The sequence below is a fragment of the Triticum aestivum genome, chromosome 5D (assembly GCF_018294505.1).
Source record: "Triticum aestivum cultivar Chinese Spring chromosome 5D, IWGSC CS RefSeq v2.1, whole genome shotgun sequence".
NCBI lineage: Eukaryota > Viridiplantae > Streptophyta > Magnoliopsida > Poales > Poaceae > Triticum > Triticum aestivum.
In genome coordinates this window covers 31,081,552-31,097,596 of record NC_057808.1, presented here as the reverse complement: position 1 = coordinate 31,097,596, position 16,045 = coordinate 31,081,552, and positions in this window count along the sequence as shown.

The following is a 16,045-nucleotide window of genomic DNA, read 5'->3' as shown; positions in this document are numbered from 1 at the left end:
GCTCGGCCGATCTCGTTCGGGGGGCGTGGGGGCGGCGGGGGTGGAGTCCCGCGGGGGTCGGGGCGGCGGCGTCGGGGCAGCGCAAGACCACAGCAGCGGCGGCGTCGCCGACGGCGTGCAGGCGCGGCAGACGGAGGGGGCGGAGCAAGGGGGCGGCAGCGTACGGTTGGGGTCGAGTGGGGGATCTGGCGAGGGAGGGAGGAGGCCACAGTGCGAGGGAATAGGTGGAGTGCGGGATGTCTATCTAATGGCGCACCTCCCCCAAGTGCGCCATAAGTACGATGATAGCAATGGCGCACCTGACCCTGGTGCGCCATTAGAAATTACTAGCCCGACTGGTCAGGTTATATTCCACCTAACCCTATCTCCATTAGAACATGGCCACTAGCCCAACTGGTCAGCATGCAGCTCACACACTAGGAGGTCCTGGGTTCGATTCCTAGGCTCCCTAATTTTTGTTTTTATGCATTTAAAATGCTGTTTGATATTTATTTGTGTTTAAATATGTTCAAACTTGTTTAAATCATAACAGTAATATTTTTTTATAAAAACAGTAATATTTTTTAAAAAAATATCATCAAATTTATTATTTGAAAATATCATCAAATTTATTATTTGAAAATATCATCAAATTTGTTATTTGAAAATATAATCAAGTTTGTTTTTTTTGCAATTTTAGTTGCATTCATTTGTGACGGTGGAGCGGGCCGGGGAGGGTGCGGGGGGTGCTCGGCGGCGGTGGAGCGGGGGAGATGGTGCGGGGGGTGCTCGGCGGCGAGGGGGACCGGATCTGGCGAGGTGGGATAGCGATCGAGATGGAGGGGGATTGAGATCGAGTGTCCATGAAATTTAAAAACATTCATGAGTTCAAAAAGTGCCCATGAAATACAATCGAGAAATGAAAACTACAATTTAAATATAATCGATCTTAGCTAGCTATCTGTTCACAATCTTCTTGCCCTTATTTTTCGTAAATGGAGTTCTGCTCTTGAACGGACGTCCTTTAGGTAGGGTGGTCCTGCTCCTTCTTGTGGTGTATGCTGATACTTCATCGTCGTCATCATGTTCCATCTTCGGGTCGCCGTACTTGTCGATGTCTTGCTCATTGGCGACTCCATCCATTCCGATGATCTTCCTTTTGCCTCTCCTCACGACAACACGACTGGGCTTTGGCGGGTCGGTAATGAAGAAGCATTGGTCCACTTGGGAAGCCAGTACCCATGGCTCATTTTTCGCGGTGACGTTCGCGCCTGCGGTCTTGGATTTGGCTTCGGGTATAACCATGGTGGTGAAATACCGGTCTTCTTTTATGACGCTCTTGGCCCATCTGACACGGAACATCGGGACCTTCTCACCAGCGTAGCTCAGCTCCCAGATCTCCTCGATCCTTCCGTAGTATCTGTCCTTGTCGTTACCGGTGTAGGATTCCATCGTTACCCCGAAGTTCTGATAACCATCGCTCTTCATGTCCTTGTCCTCGGTGTAGAATGTGTAGCCGTTGATATCGTACGCCTCATACGTCATCAGGTTGTGCTCGGCTCCCTGTGACAAGGCGAATATGAGTTGTTCTTCCGCGGAAGAATCCTCATGTAAAGGGTACGACAGAAGCTTCTGCTTGAACCAACGGTGAAACATGAGTTGTGCTCTTTGATTATATCTCCGTCCGTCCTCTGTTGGCCTCGGTCATTGTACGTCTTCTCAATAAACGTTTTGTGCTCTACCACCCAAGGATCGACCACGTCTATGTGTTGTAGCGCGACTAGGTTTGCTCTTTCAAAGTCGGCGAGTCGACCATCGAAGTCGACATGCATTTCGCGGCGACCCTCACGGTGACCCCATCCAGCGAGCCTTCCGAGGTGCCTGTTGACGGGTAGACCAACGGGGTTCTCGATGCCTAGATAATTCGTGTAGTAGGAGATGCACTCTTCGGTCAGAAAGCCCCTGGCTATGCTTCCCTCTGGATGTGACATGTTGCGAACGTATCCTTTGATGACACCATTCATCCTTCCAAACGGCATCATGCTGTGCAGGAACATCGGCCCGAGTTGGATGATATCCTCCACGATATGGACCAGCAGATGCACCATAACGTCGAAGAATGCGGGCGGGAAGTACATCTCAAGCTCGCATAGTATCACCACGATCTCTTCCTGTAGCCTTCTGAGTTGCCTCACGCCAACCGACTTCCGAGAGATGACATCGAAAAAGTTGCATAGGCCAAATAGCGTTTCACGGACGTGCGCGTCCATGATCCCACGGATTGCAACTGGAAGTATCTGCGTCATCAGCACGTGACAGTCGTGAGACTTCATCCCGCTGAACTTCTGCTTCGCTGAGTCTAGGTATCTGCTTATCTTCCCCGCGTAACCGTAAGGAAGTTTTACTCCTACGAGGCAGGTGAAAAACTGATCGATCTCCTCCTGACTTAGAGTGAAGCACGCGGGAGGGAAGTCATTTCCGGTCTTCTTCGCCTTTTTGCCTTTGCAACGACTTTCCGTGTCCTGCTTCGCCTCATCATCATCATCATCATTAGCGTGAAGCTCCTCCCTGATGCCCATTGATTTCAAGTCTGCCCTTGCTTTCGGCCCATCTTTGGTCCTCTCTGGCATGTTGAGCAGGGTACCAAGCAGACTCTCGCACACGTTCTTCGTGATTTGCATGACATCAAGGCTGTGAGGCACACGGTGGATCTTCCAGTACGGCAAGTCCCAGAAAACAGACCTCGTTTTCCATACCTTCAGCAGTGGCTCTGGCGCCTTAAGCTTTCGCTTCTTTCCCTGCTCTGGCGCCTTTTGTTTCTTTCCCGGTAGTGGGCAATCTTTCCAATTTTTCAACAACTCGTCTATTTCCTCGCCGCTCCTCGTACGCGGGCGTCTTCGGGGTTCGGTTTCACCATCGAACAGATCCTTGCGTTTCCTCCACGGGTCATCTTCGCGAAGCCACCTTCGATGTCCCATGAACATGGTTTTCGAAGACCCGGGATCTCTATCTAGCTGGCGATACGTTGTGTCATCCATGCACCTGACGCATCCAAAAAATCCGTGGACCACCTGCCCCGCGAGATATCCGTAACCGAGATAGTCGTGCACCGTCGTGAGCAGTGCGGCTCTCATAGGGAAATATTCTTTCTCTGCGGTGTCCCACGTATTGGCTGGCGTTTTCCACAGCGTGTCTAGCTCCTCTTTCAGCAGCCCCAGATACAGATTGATGTCGTTCCCTGGTTGTTTCGGCCCTTCAATTAGCATACTCATGTCAATGTACTTCCTCTTCATGCACAACCAGGGGGGAAGGTTGTACATCCACACAAACACAGGCCAGGTGCTATGTGTGCTTCTCTGGCTGCCAAACGGATTGACTCCATCGGTGCTCGCGCCCAGCACGATGTTCCTTGGATCGTTCCCAAGTTCTGGGTGTTCGAAGTTCAACGCTTGCCACTGGCTCCCATCCTTAGGGTGACTCAGCATCTTGTCTTTTTTATTTATCTCCAGATCATTTGCGTCATCTTCTCGCTTCTTCTCCTCCCTATCCGCGTGCCAACGCAGGAGCTTTGCTACCTTAGGGTCCGCGAAATACCGCTGCAGACGAGGAGTGATCGGAAAGTACCACACCACTTTTCGAGGAGCTTTCTTCCTCTTCTTGTATCGAGTGACGCCGCACACCGGACATATGGTAGACTCCGTGTGCTCGTCCCGATAAATGATGCAATTGTTCATGCACACATGGTATTTCACGTGCGGTAAATCCAGAGGACACACGATTTTCTTCGCCTCCTCGAAACTGGTCGGGCACTTGTTCCCCTTGGGAAGACGTTCGTGCCAGAATGACATGTTCTCGTCGAAGCAGGCGTCGGTCATTTTGTGTTTTACCTTCATCTCCAGAGCCATGAGCGTTACTTTCAGGCAGGTATCCTCGGGCCTGCATCCTTCATACAATGGAGTAACCGCGTCTATCTCCAGTTGATCCAGCTTGGCTTTCTCTCGGGCGGCAGCTCTTGCGTTATCCGTCTGCTTGAGAAGCAGCTCTTGAATATGAGGGTCCTGCACCCAGCCCATCAATGGTCCATCGTCGTCTGCTCCGCCGGCATCTTTATCTTCATGATCATGCCCTTCGTCTGCTTCCGCATCTTCCTCATCATCATGTCCGGCATCTTCTACATGATGACTGTGTACAGCATCACCGTCGTGATCATGTCCTGGAGATTCTTCGTCTTCTCGCCCGCCCGAGCCGCGGTGGTTGTCTTGCTGCCCATCCTCATTTCTTGCCCGACACCCATGGACGACTTCATAGTCATCTTCATCACCTTGCCACCGATAGTCATCCATGAAACCACGCAAGAGCAGGTGGTCCCGCACCTGCCCGGAATCCGGGTCCGCAATAAGGCTCTTCAGCTTGCATCTTCGACACGGACATCTTATCTCCGTCTCGTTCTTTTCAAGCATCTCGGCCTTCGCGGAGCTCAAAAACCTATTCACGATGCCTTCGGTCATCGTGCGGACCATGGTCGCCTGCGGGGTAGAGCAAAACGATATTTTAGAACCAAGAAAATTTTTGGCATGACTTTCCCTAAAAATAGGACCAAAAAGAATGCATAGTGCCAAAATTCTCGCCGAAACAGAAATGAATCAACATTCCGGCAAAATATTGGCAACTATCGCATTTCAAATACCAGTACCTGCAAACACAAACATATATGCAACACCACAGACATATGCAACACCACAAACATACATAGATCTAGCTAGGACATAAAAAGTGCATGTGCACGTTGTTCTTGGAGGGAGAACAACATAAATATAGCTTCCCCATTACTTACCTATCAAAAAAAGGGGGTTTAACCACTTAATTTGGATGAATTTATGGTGCAAATGAGGTGAGGAGGAGGAGGCAGCCGAGACAAGCTTGGAGAAGGAGGAGGAGAGAATGAAGTGGGGAAAGTGAGTGGGTAGGTGTGGCTGTCCAAAATATCTAGCTCGTCCCAGGTTACTAATGGCGCACCACCACCTAATGCGCCATTAGTAACCCTAGTTACTAATGGCGCACCTGCTGGTGGTGCGCCATTAGTAGTTTTGCAAAAAAACAGACACTAATGGCGCACCAGGGAGCAGTGCGCCATTACTAGCTTAAACTAGTAATGGCGCACTGTCCCCAGGTGCGCCATTAGTAGTTTTGCAAAAAAGTAAAAAATAAAAAAAATTGTAGTGGCGCACTATGTGGCTGGTGCGCCATTACTAGTTAGAACTAGTAATGGCGCACTGTGCCGTGGTGCGCCATTAGTATGTCTGGAAAAATAAAAAATAAAAATTGTTACTAATGGCGCACAGTGTGTCTGGTGCGCCATTAGTGTATTTCACACTAATGGCGCACCAGCAGATGGTGCGCCACTGCTACATAGCAATGGCGCACCAAATGTCTGGTGCGCCATTAGTGGCCATTCCATCTATAGCCCTTTTCCTAGTAGTGTCTAGGCCCCCCGCCCACCCACCCTGAACCCTAAGATAGATAGTGGGGTACCTCTCCGGTGAGCCCCCGTCCCCACTGTGGGTGGTTCTTCCTTAACTCCAGCTAGCCCCCCAACCCCTGAAAATCGACTGACCCAAAAGTCGACTCAGTCGACTGAAGTGTGGCTTAATCGGAGCAGAGCAGCAGCACGAGCGAGGGAGAGAGCAGCAGTAGCAGCTGGGTGAGCGAGCGATCGAGCGAGAGCCGGAGCAGCAGCAGCAGCGCGAGCGAGCGAGAGCCGGAGCAGCAGTAGCAGATCCGGCTGGTATGGCCGCCGCCGCCGAAGGGGCCTCGCACTGGGGGAGAGCCGCCGTGGAGATGTCGCCCGCGGCGCCGTCTTCAAGGTAGCCGCTCCATGGGGGTGTGGGATGGAGCACCGTCGGCGCCGGGAGGTCGAGTTAAGGAGAAGGTGCGATGCGATGAGTGTACAACCTCTTTGGTGGCGCCGAGTACGCCTCGGCTTCGTCCGAGGAGTCGGTGAGGATGATGCGGTTCCGGTGGAGCAGGTTAAGGCGGCGCTGTGGGGATGGAGCAGCCGCGATAGACGAGGCGATCGTCGGAGCAGCTCCTTGGAGGTGGAGGACGGGCGGCTGAACCGGCGGACGGCGAGATGGACGACGGATCCTCATCTAGGGAGGTGGATGAGGGACGTCGAGCTGTTGCGGTGGACGGCGTCGTCGGGGAAGAGGCTCCGGCTAGGCAACGGTGACGTGGCAGACGGAGGAGGGTGGGGTTTCGTGGCTGGAGCGGAGAGGTTATGGCGGCCTGGGATTTCGAATGGCGAAAAGGGGGCGATGGGAGGGGGTGAAGCATGACTTAGGGACGCGCTTGTCCAAAATGTAGGGTGTGTTACAAAATTACCCCCACCGATTTGAACTAGCGGCCCTTTCGGCTCAGGGTTAGAAGGGGAATTTCACGTGTCGGGATTTGGCAGCTTGTAATTTCGGGATAGCAAGGCGCGGGTTGTGAAGGCGCCAGTTTTGGGAGCATGATATCTGAATTTTCGGGATATAACAAGACGCGGGTTGAATTTTAGGGACAAGCCTAACGTGTATTAATATTGTACTTGTACGTACCAAATCAATTCGCACTTCCCTCAACCAAAAGAAAACGAAAAAAATAAAACTATTCACACCACACAAAGAGAGAGTCTTGCCCCGTTTTACTATACAAATGCTATTCAAAGCTACTCCCTCCTTCCATCTATATAGGGCCTAATGCATTTTTCGATGCTAACTTCGACCAAATATTAGAGCAATGATATATGACATGCAACTTACACAAAGCACACCGTTAAATTCGTCTGTGAAAGGTTCTTTCAATGATATAATTTTCACATTGTGCATGTCATGTACTATTAATCTTGTCAATAGTCAAAGGCGGTCTTAAAAATCTCATTATGCCCTATATAGATGGAAGGAGGGAGTATGAATCCATGTTATGCCCGATTAAATTTTTTCGCTTGTTGTATAATGCATGTAACCTACTCATACGAACATTTTAGTGCATTCCAAATGTCTATACTACTGCTGCAATTCGAAATAAATTTGAATTCGTTTCTCTATTTCAATAAGAATCTACAATCATGATTGTTGCCAACTTCAACCATCATAGTTTCCTTACTATCCGCCAGATATAAATCGGACGGCCTATAATGCAGGATGGCAGACACACCATCATCAACGACTCTGTTTTTTATAAGAGTAGAGATAAAATATATTAAATGTAGTATAACATGTTCATAACCACACCATGTGTATCACCGTTATATATATTCACACATGCGTCGGTTTAAAACACTATGATAAATTCTTCAAATATCCAAATTTGCTTTTTATAATGAAGTATATATGATCTCTATTCGTCTTTTACACCCACACAACCCTCTTATCTTTGTAGCTAGCGCTAACTTTCTCTTGTGCATGCACACGCCCGCATCCCTCTCACCCTCCCTCAGCATTCTCTAGCTCCATCACGCAAATTCATCTTTTCACTTTAGGTCGTTCACCCACGGTGTGTGTAGGCCCCCCAGCTCCTTCTTTACAGCACACATCGATCGATATGCCTCTCTAGCCAGGTGTGCCTGGCACAAACACAAGCTTCCCCTCTTCTCTTGTCACCGTCCATGCCTCACTCCCACCACTCTTTTCATCGTTCTCGTACTCGCACACTCCTCCCCCCTCGATATAGTATGCCTCTCGTACCACCTCCTACATGCATCCCTCTCTCTCTATCCTCTCCTCGTGCCTCATTTGCTTCTAACACACACATGCATGTATACCGATCGATCTCCCAACATATACCTAGATCAACTTTAACTACCCCCCCCCATCGATCGACATACCTCACAAGTTATGTCTCTCCTTTCTCTAACAAAGGGCGATTGATGTTCCTATGTAGTTAGTCTGCTTACCATAGCCACATCGCCCCCCTCATCATTCGTGCATGCCTCCTGACCCGTCTCTCACACGCACGTGCACAGACAACAACCAGCCATCTCCTCTCTTATTGATATTGCGGGCGTGCCCTCCGTTTGTCTAGCAAGCCTATCCCACCATTTGTTACAAGCAACTCCACTACCACCCCCTCCAACACTCTAGCTCTGTCTCTCTCCCAACCTTATTCCTCTCCTGCACATATGCATGGATGCTGATCAATCTCCCTTCATACATGAGGCAGATCGATCTCCTTAATACATGAGGTAGGCCTCTCTCCTCCTCCACACATATACCAGCCATTGTACCTCTATAGTTAATTGGGCCTCCCTCTTCCCCCACCACACACCGATAGTCGAGTGCTGCAGGTAGGTATCCATGCCACAGAGACAAACTGCACATGTCCCCTCTCACGTTCCAGTAGGCCAGCCACTCTATATCTTTGACGTGGGCACACACAAATTCGATGGCACTCTTTATCGATCGTGCGCGTACACACACACATCATCCCTCTCTTCGATTCTATGGACACCTCAAGCCGATGATACCTCGACTCTCTTCTCGTGGATCGCCCCCTCTATATATATGTTATATCCAGGACTCTATTTCACACACATTGCATATGTTACATTTTTTTATTGACCCCCCCCCCAAAACTCTCAAGAACCCACACACTATATCTCTCTAGGTTTGTATCTCTCTCACACAACCCCACGTAGGTGGTGTACGTATACAAGAAGAGAATAGGTGCACCGTGCACGTACTCATGCTTCGTGCCCAGCCACACCAGCGCGGGTACACGGTAGAGCTCATTTCTTTACGAAATGGCAGCCCACGTGCTAATTTGAACGCCTGTAGTGGTTGTTTACCTAGGGAGGTCGTGTACCACGCGTGCATGAAACAAAGTTCGACTTGACGCGTTGCCGCGTTATTTTTAAATAAAGTTATAGCGCTCAATGGCACGTACACAGAATATAAGACGATTTTTATGGAGAAAAAGGTAGTCCGCTCACTATATACAATGGAGCCTGCCTGCCTGGTTTGTCGCTCTTCAGAGTATCTCACACAAGGCTGCGGTGGCCTCTCTCTCTCTCACCGTTGGTCACTGATCCGGCCGCATCCCGTCCGCCGGGGGAAAGGGAGGAAGTGCATCGTTTCTCCGTTCGACGGCGCCGAGGCAGCACGTCCCGATCTGCGGTACACGCCATTCTCTCTGACCAAGCTCCGGTGCGGCAGGGCCTACGCCACCTGCTCGCAGATTCCGCCCGCCGCCGCTCACCTAGTTACATCCCGACGACCTCTAGGTATCCCCTCCGGCCTTGCTCCACTGCCCCTCTTCCCACGTCGCTGCATGTGGATCTTCCATAGTTCTTTGCCCAAAACGTAGCTCATCCGGCGTACTTTCCATATTGCATTCTCGTCCTCACACCGTTTTAGACAAACACAACCGTGTTGTTATCTTCCCTTAGGACAAGGAATATGCTTCTTTTTTGTCGTCGCATGTGTCATCAACTGTTATTGGCCAGTAATTGTTTCCTTTATACCTCTTTTTTGCAAACAGGGCTATCCATTTCACCTCGTTGCTATTGCGACCTTTCGGTGAACTGCACAAATCACTTTTTTCCTAAGAGTGTTTTGTGCAGTTGTACTAAAATGTCACACGGGCAACGTCTCTACATTCCAGTGCGACTACACAAAGGGAGATTGGTTTTGCTCTATCCTCCTCATCCAACTCCGAGCCTAATCTTCTCCAACTAGTTAGTCTTAAGAGAGACTGCAAAGGTGACCGGCTTCTATTTGTGTGTTTATTGTTTCATCAGCAGTCCTCTATTATCGTAATCACACTTAATATCTTTGGAACAGGGACGCTCAGCTCTATTTTAGTGGAACTGCACAAAATGATCGGAATGTTGCATGCTCCAGACAGCTACTTTTTTCCCAACATGCCTTGTTGATTTAGACAGAGCTGGGGGGACGTTGCTGCCAATGAAAGCATGGATCAATTTTAATTTAACACCTTCTCACAACTCTGTCTTCAGTTGTGATGTAAATATTAGCTCTGATCTGCTAATAATTGACATGCATTAGCAAGGAAGTTAGTTTTTTATTGTTTCCGAAAGAGCATCGATGGCAAGACACACGAAACAAAAGCTGAAAGCTCACACCATTGTACAATTTCATGTCGCTGGAAAATTATTTGTATAGTACGTCAATTATGTAAACAAATGGTGGAAGCTTGATAGCATTGCCAGAAGCCTCTTCATCATCCGGGTCCATGTGCCATGCACAAAATTATACTCCTTCGTTCCTAAATATTTGTCTTTTTACAAATTTCAAACGGGCATATTTTAGAGTGTAGATTCACTCATTTTGCTTCGTATGTGTACTCCCTCCGTTCCTAAATATTCTATTCGTCTTTCTAGAGATTTCAACAAGTGACTACATACGGAGCAAAATGAGTGAATCTACACTCTAAAATATGTCTATATACATCCGTATGTGCAGTCCATTTGAATCTCTAAAAAGACAAATATTTGAGTAGTCACTCTTTGAAATCTCTAGAAAGACAAATACTCCGGAGTATATTTAAGAACCGAGGGGGTAGTGCACAACCGCATGGGAGACTCAGCCCGGTCGTTGCACCGCATTAATAGTGAGTAATGAGCAGTCAAATCATAAGCCCCACCTTTCCCACTGTAAGTTGCTCTGAAGAAGCAACCATCAATACGCTCTTCTTTGAATCCGCTCATACTACTCCATCCGTCACTGTTTATAGAGCGCGCTTCAGAAAAAAGAAAAAAATCTGTGGGACCAAGGCGACTAGCGATCGGCCTGAAAAATAGCATTGGTAGTTATAGCACGGCGTCTATTACTAGAGGGAATAATGCGTACACACATGCATGCAGTGCTTCCACCCCGGGTACACACATGCATGCACTTACTCCACTCCGTAGTAGTACAGTACATGGAGAGAAAATTGTGGACTTGATTGCGGTTACCACGCCCTAATTAATTGAGCATTAAACCAAACGCGTCTAAAGTCTCTCTGGTGGTGGAAATGCATTGAGAGAAATGCATCATAATGAAGCGCGCCCTATAAACTGTGACGAAGGGAGGAGTAGTATGAAGGTGCAAAACCAAGTACGCGTATGGCCAGTCGGTCAACGCACCTCCTCTTGGCATATCACTGACATGTGGGACAGGAGTGTGAGCAAACCGATCTCAATTGACGGCAAAGAGCCAACCCGCCGTTCCTTGAGAGAGACGAGGAGCGAGAACACACAGACGGGCTCGCACGGAGGCCAAGATATATTCGAGCATGGTTGGTTGATCAATATCATTCATTACATGTTGGGCTGCCGTTTTCCACCCTCCTCTGGAATAAACGTGTACTTTATCAGAGATAAAAAATAAGAGTACAGTCGCTCCACCATGCGGTTCTAGTAGTAGTACTACTCGTACTACTGCGCTTGGCTCTTCGCCTCTTCGTGAAGTCGAACAATGATGGTACTCCGCATGTTGGGTACTACAGTGTATGCCTCTGACAATCTGACACCGAATGGACTGATGCATGTCCACCGAGGGTAGGTTGCATTAGTCAAAAGGCGTAAGCGAGCTTCACCTTGTCCTGCAAGCTTCTCCTCGTTCTGCGAGTTGACGGGACACACCAAAAAGTAGTGCTAGTCCATACTCCCTCCTTTCCGGTTAATATGGCTTAATCTTTTTTGCGGGTAAATGAGAGAGCTTTATTCATATATAAGCATTCTTAGGACGATCAGCCAAGACACTGGTCACTAGGAAGCGAGGTACCCCGCAAAAAAAGAAGTAGGAAGCGAGGTGTTTCATCAAGCCAGCTCTCGGCCACATTCAAAGTGCAGCAAGCACGGTTCGCACGAAGATGCGCCGCAAGGTTTGCTGACCTGTTTACATGCTGAATAACAAAAAAAGAGGAAATATTACCGAGCGCTACTATTTGTAACAGGATATGAGCCAGAATTAAGCGAGAACTGTGGCGAGTGTTCCATGCAATCAACTACCATTATCACATGCGAGAACCCTCGAAGAGAACCAAATGTGTTGAAGATTGCTTTATCACATTTTAAATTTATAATAAGAGTGCAGACGCTCCTCCATCCGGTTCCTAGTACTAGTATAGTACATACCTTTATAGACTATAGTAGTAGTACTAGTACTAGTAAACTTTGCGCTTGGCTGTTCGCCTATTCGGGAAGTCGAACAATAATAGCACTAGTAGTATAGTGTATGCTTCTGGCAATCTAACACCGAATTAACTGTTGCACGTCCACCGCCTGAGCGAGGGAGAGCTTGCATTAGTCAACAGTTTCTCCTTGTCCTGCGAGCCACCGCGCGCAAGCTTCTCCCGTCCTGCAACCTTCTCCTCGTTCGGCAAGTTGACGGGACACAGCAAAGTAATGCTAGTCCATACTGCCTCCTCTCCGGTTAATATGGCTTAATTTCAGACGAGATAAATACACTGTCTATCACTGTATATTTGTAAAAATACGGTCAGTGGACTTCATAATACGCTCATTGCGCTCAATATATATGTATTCCGGTGTTTATACGGTCACTAGCTCACCCTGACTGAGTATGTGTGTGCATGCACGTGTAGGTTGAGCACTTGAGCGCGACCGTGTGTGTTCCGTCGTGTGCTCGGACATGCATGCATTAGGGCGTCGTGCGCGTTTTTGCGTCCATGTGTACGTCTGACTGATGCATACACGTAGGGGGGTACGTGTAGGGGCCAGTAAGGAGCAGTCAAATCACACAGTAAGTTAGTCGGAAGAAGCAACCATCATTTCACTCTTGAATGACACGTACGCAATATAAAATGGTTGATATGGAGAGAAAAAGAAAACCACTATATATACACTAGGAGGAGCCTAAGCTACAAGCCTGCTTGCTTAGGTTGCTCTCTTCACAAGCATAGAACGACGGGCCTGATCCCGCAGCTGGGGGAAGGGAACAATGTTCTGCGTAGACGCGGTCGACATCGGCGAGGGAGAAAACCCATAGTCGGTGCGTCCCAATCGGGGGTCACCGCAGTATGGGCCGATGCCGCGTCCCAACCGCCCTTCTAGCTACAACCCAACGTCCCAGGTAGTCCATCTTCCTTTTGGAGCCAGTTTGCTCCACTACCGTAGCTCCATCTCCATGTCGATCTTTCTCTACTTCTACCGGCTTCTACTTGTGATGAGTTTATGTCTCATGAACTAGTGCCAGTACTATTATTCTAATCACACTTCTTCAATATCTTTGCCATCAGGGATGCTCAGGTCGATTTTAGTGGAACTGCACAAAAGCATCGTATGATCCGAGGGTGCCAGCCGTCTTTCCTTCGACAGGTTCTACCTGGCCAGGAAATTAAATCATGTTTAGGGTTTAGGGTTTAAGTCGTAGTGACCCCATCAGTAGTTTTTCTTTCGTACACGCTCTCACAACTTTTTTCTTTAGTTGTGAAGTAAATATTGGCTATGATCTATGAATCATTGAGATGCATCAGCATGCGTGTTAGTTTTCCTTTGTATTTGATGGAATGTTGTAACGGGGCAACCTTGGAATAGGAATGAAAATGGAGTGGAAAGTTTCCGTTTTTCCGGAGAAAAAATGGAAACGGAGAGAAACCAACGTTTCGTTTCGTTGGATCGCGCCATCGAGCAAAACCAACGTTTAAATCACGTCTGTCGTGTTCGTGTCTCACCCTCCTCCACGGCTCGACCCCACACGGTCGCTCGGCATGCCACTCACCGCAAACCGAGTATACGATAACTTTCCCGCCTGCTTGTCGATGGATCGCGCCATGGAGTACTAGCACTACTGGAAGAGATTGACGAGTTGGGGGAGGACAGCTAGTTGTAGCACGGACTCCCAAGAACTTTTTACATGCATGTTGTAGCCGGCTATTGCGACCTTTGAACGCGGAGCAGCCGCGTGCACCCGGAAGCGGCGCGGGCGACGCTCTCTCGGCCGGCGCGCCGCTTCAATGCCGGCGCCAGTGAGAGGTCGCGTCCGCTCTGGCCGGGCATGAATGCGGCACTAACCGTTTCGGGCGGGAAGCACGCGCGGGTGATAAGAGGGTTCGGGTTGGTCAGGACCGGCCGTGGCAGCGGTCCGAACGTCCGCCAACAAGAGATGTTGTACGTTAATATTGCTGTGTATATAATTAACAACGTAAATAATGTGCAAGTTGGACAAATATGATTGGAGATGGAGATGGAGATGGAAATGGAATTTTACGTAAACACAGATATGCATGTCTATGTCTATGTGTGTGTGCGCGACGACTCTCGCGACCTGGAAGCGGGGGCGTGTTTTTGATCGAGTTTTCTTTCTTGGTACGTTAAAAAATTGTCCACCGGTTTTTGTTTCTTTTTTCCGGGAACGCGCATATTCTATTTAAAACCACTGCTATGGAGAGATTTTTTTTACTCCATTATAGCCTCTTGTTTGATAGAGTTTCTCGCGTCTCACTCTCTCACCCTCTCCATATCAAAACAAGATGACAGTGTCCACTCTATCTCTCTCCTCACCGGTGGTCACAGATCCGGCCGAATCCCGTCCGCTGCGGGAGGTGAGGAGGTGCAGCGTTGACGTTGTCGCAGTTGGTGATGGAGGAAGCCGATGCGCACCATCCTCTTGGAGCCGGCGCTGGCGCGGATGAAGATACTCCGCGCCCTTGTTCGCTGCCGTCGTGTGGGCAGATCCCGCCCGCCCGCCTAAACGACATCTCGCCCACCTGAGGTATAACTTCCTGTACTGATCCAGCTCCCCAGGTCGCTGCGTGCGGGTTTTCTTCTATGCGACTACTCCCCAGCTCCCCATGTATAGTAGCTAGGGTTCGTCGGCTGGTCCAACATCACCTACTAGTACTATTATAGAGGAAATGCCACTCGAAAAGTTGTCATGATTTATGCCTCGGTGGAGGTATACATGTTGATTCGACAAAATGTACATGGTGTTTGTGCGGTCATTGTCCATATGGTGGTAGTACTATCACTGGTTAAATGAAGAAATGCTTTTTTTCTCGGGTATCCTGGTTTAGTTCCCATCAAGATAATTATGATGCTTCTGTTTGTTGGTGTACTTTTCATTAATTCTTGTTGACAATTGAGATGTCGTTGCTATATCCCTTTTTTATATTTTTGGAAACAGCGATGCATATCTCCATACCCGGGCATGTCTTCCTCAATTTTAGTGGAACTGCACAAAATTGGATGGCCATTGTTGTTCCGCCTCACTGTCCTCTCCCACGTGGTTCTTCCTTCCTCGAGCTTGATTACTGAGAAGAAACAAACCACAGTGAGGATTTGTCGAACTTCATAGGTGCCTCACCCAAACTTAATGCCAAATGGATGATGCATCACCATGATGACCTATCAATGCTCATGGTTGCGCCTCATGGTTGCGTCGGCTGGTAAAGCTGATCGATTTTCAATGAAAAACAAGTTGTCTTCCATCAGTGCTCTTTGCTTGTTACGCACAAAGATGATATCCTTCGTCAGTTCACCGTGGTTGCGTTGGAGACGCAGTCGTCTTTCACGTTGGTGCAATTTTATCACACAATTGGCTATGAACCAAATGTTTCCTCGAAGAAGGATCGACGTTGGTACTAAGAGCATAAGTTTTGTATTGATTTCTAAGCCTTCTCACAACTTTGCCTCCAGCTCCCCTGTAATTTTATGTGTCCAGCTATTAACTCTGATTTAAAAAATGGTGTGGACTAAAAACCCGGATGGACGTAGTAGCCCTCCATTTTTATTTACTCCGCATATTAGATTTGACTGAAGTCAAACTTTGTAATACTCTCAAACCTTTCCGATAATTGAAATTAAAATTCTTTATTTGTACACACTCTCACACGTTTCCGATAATTTGGCGCATGTGTGGTTGTTCACTTAAGGGAGGGTAGTGTACCGCACGTGAAGGACAGGAAGTGCGACCAGGACGCGTGGATCGCTAGTTCATCGGAAGTAGTAGTAGTTTTCTTCACTATACGTTAAATAAAGAGTTTCGTTTCGTACTTACACAATTTAAAACGATTGTTATGGAGAGAATAAGAAAACCACTCCACTATATATTAGTCGTATACA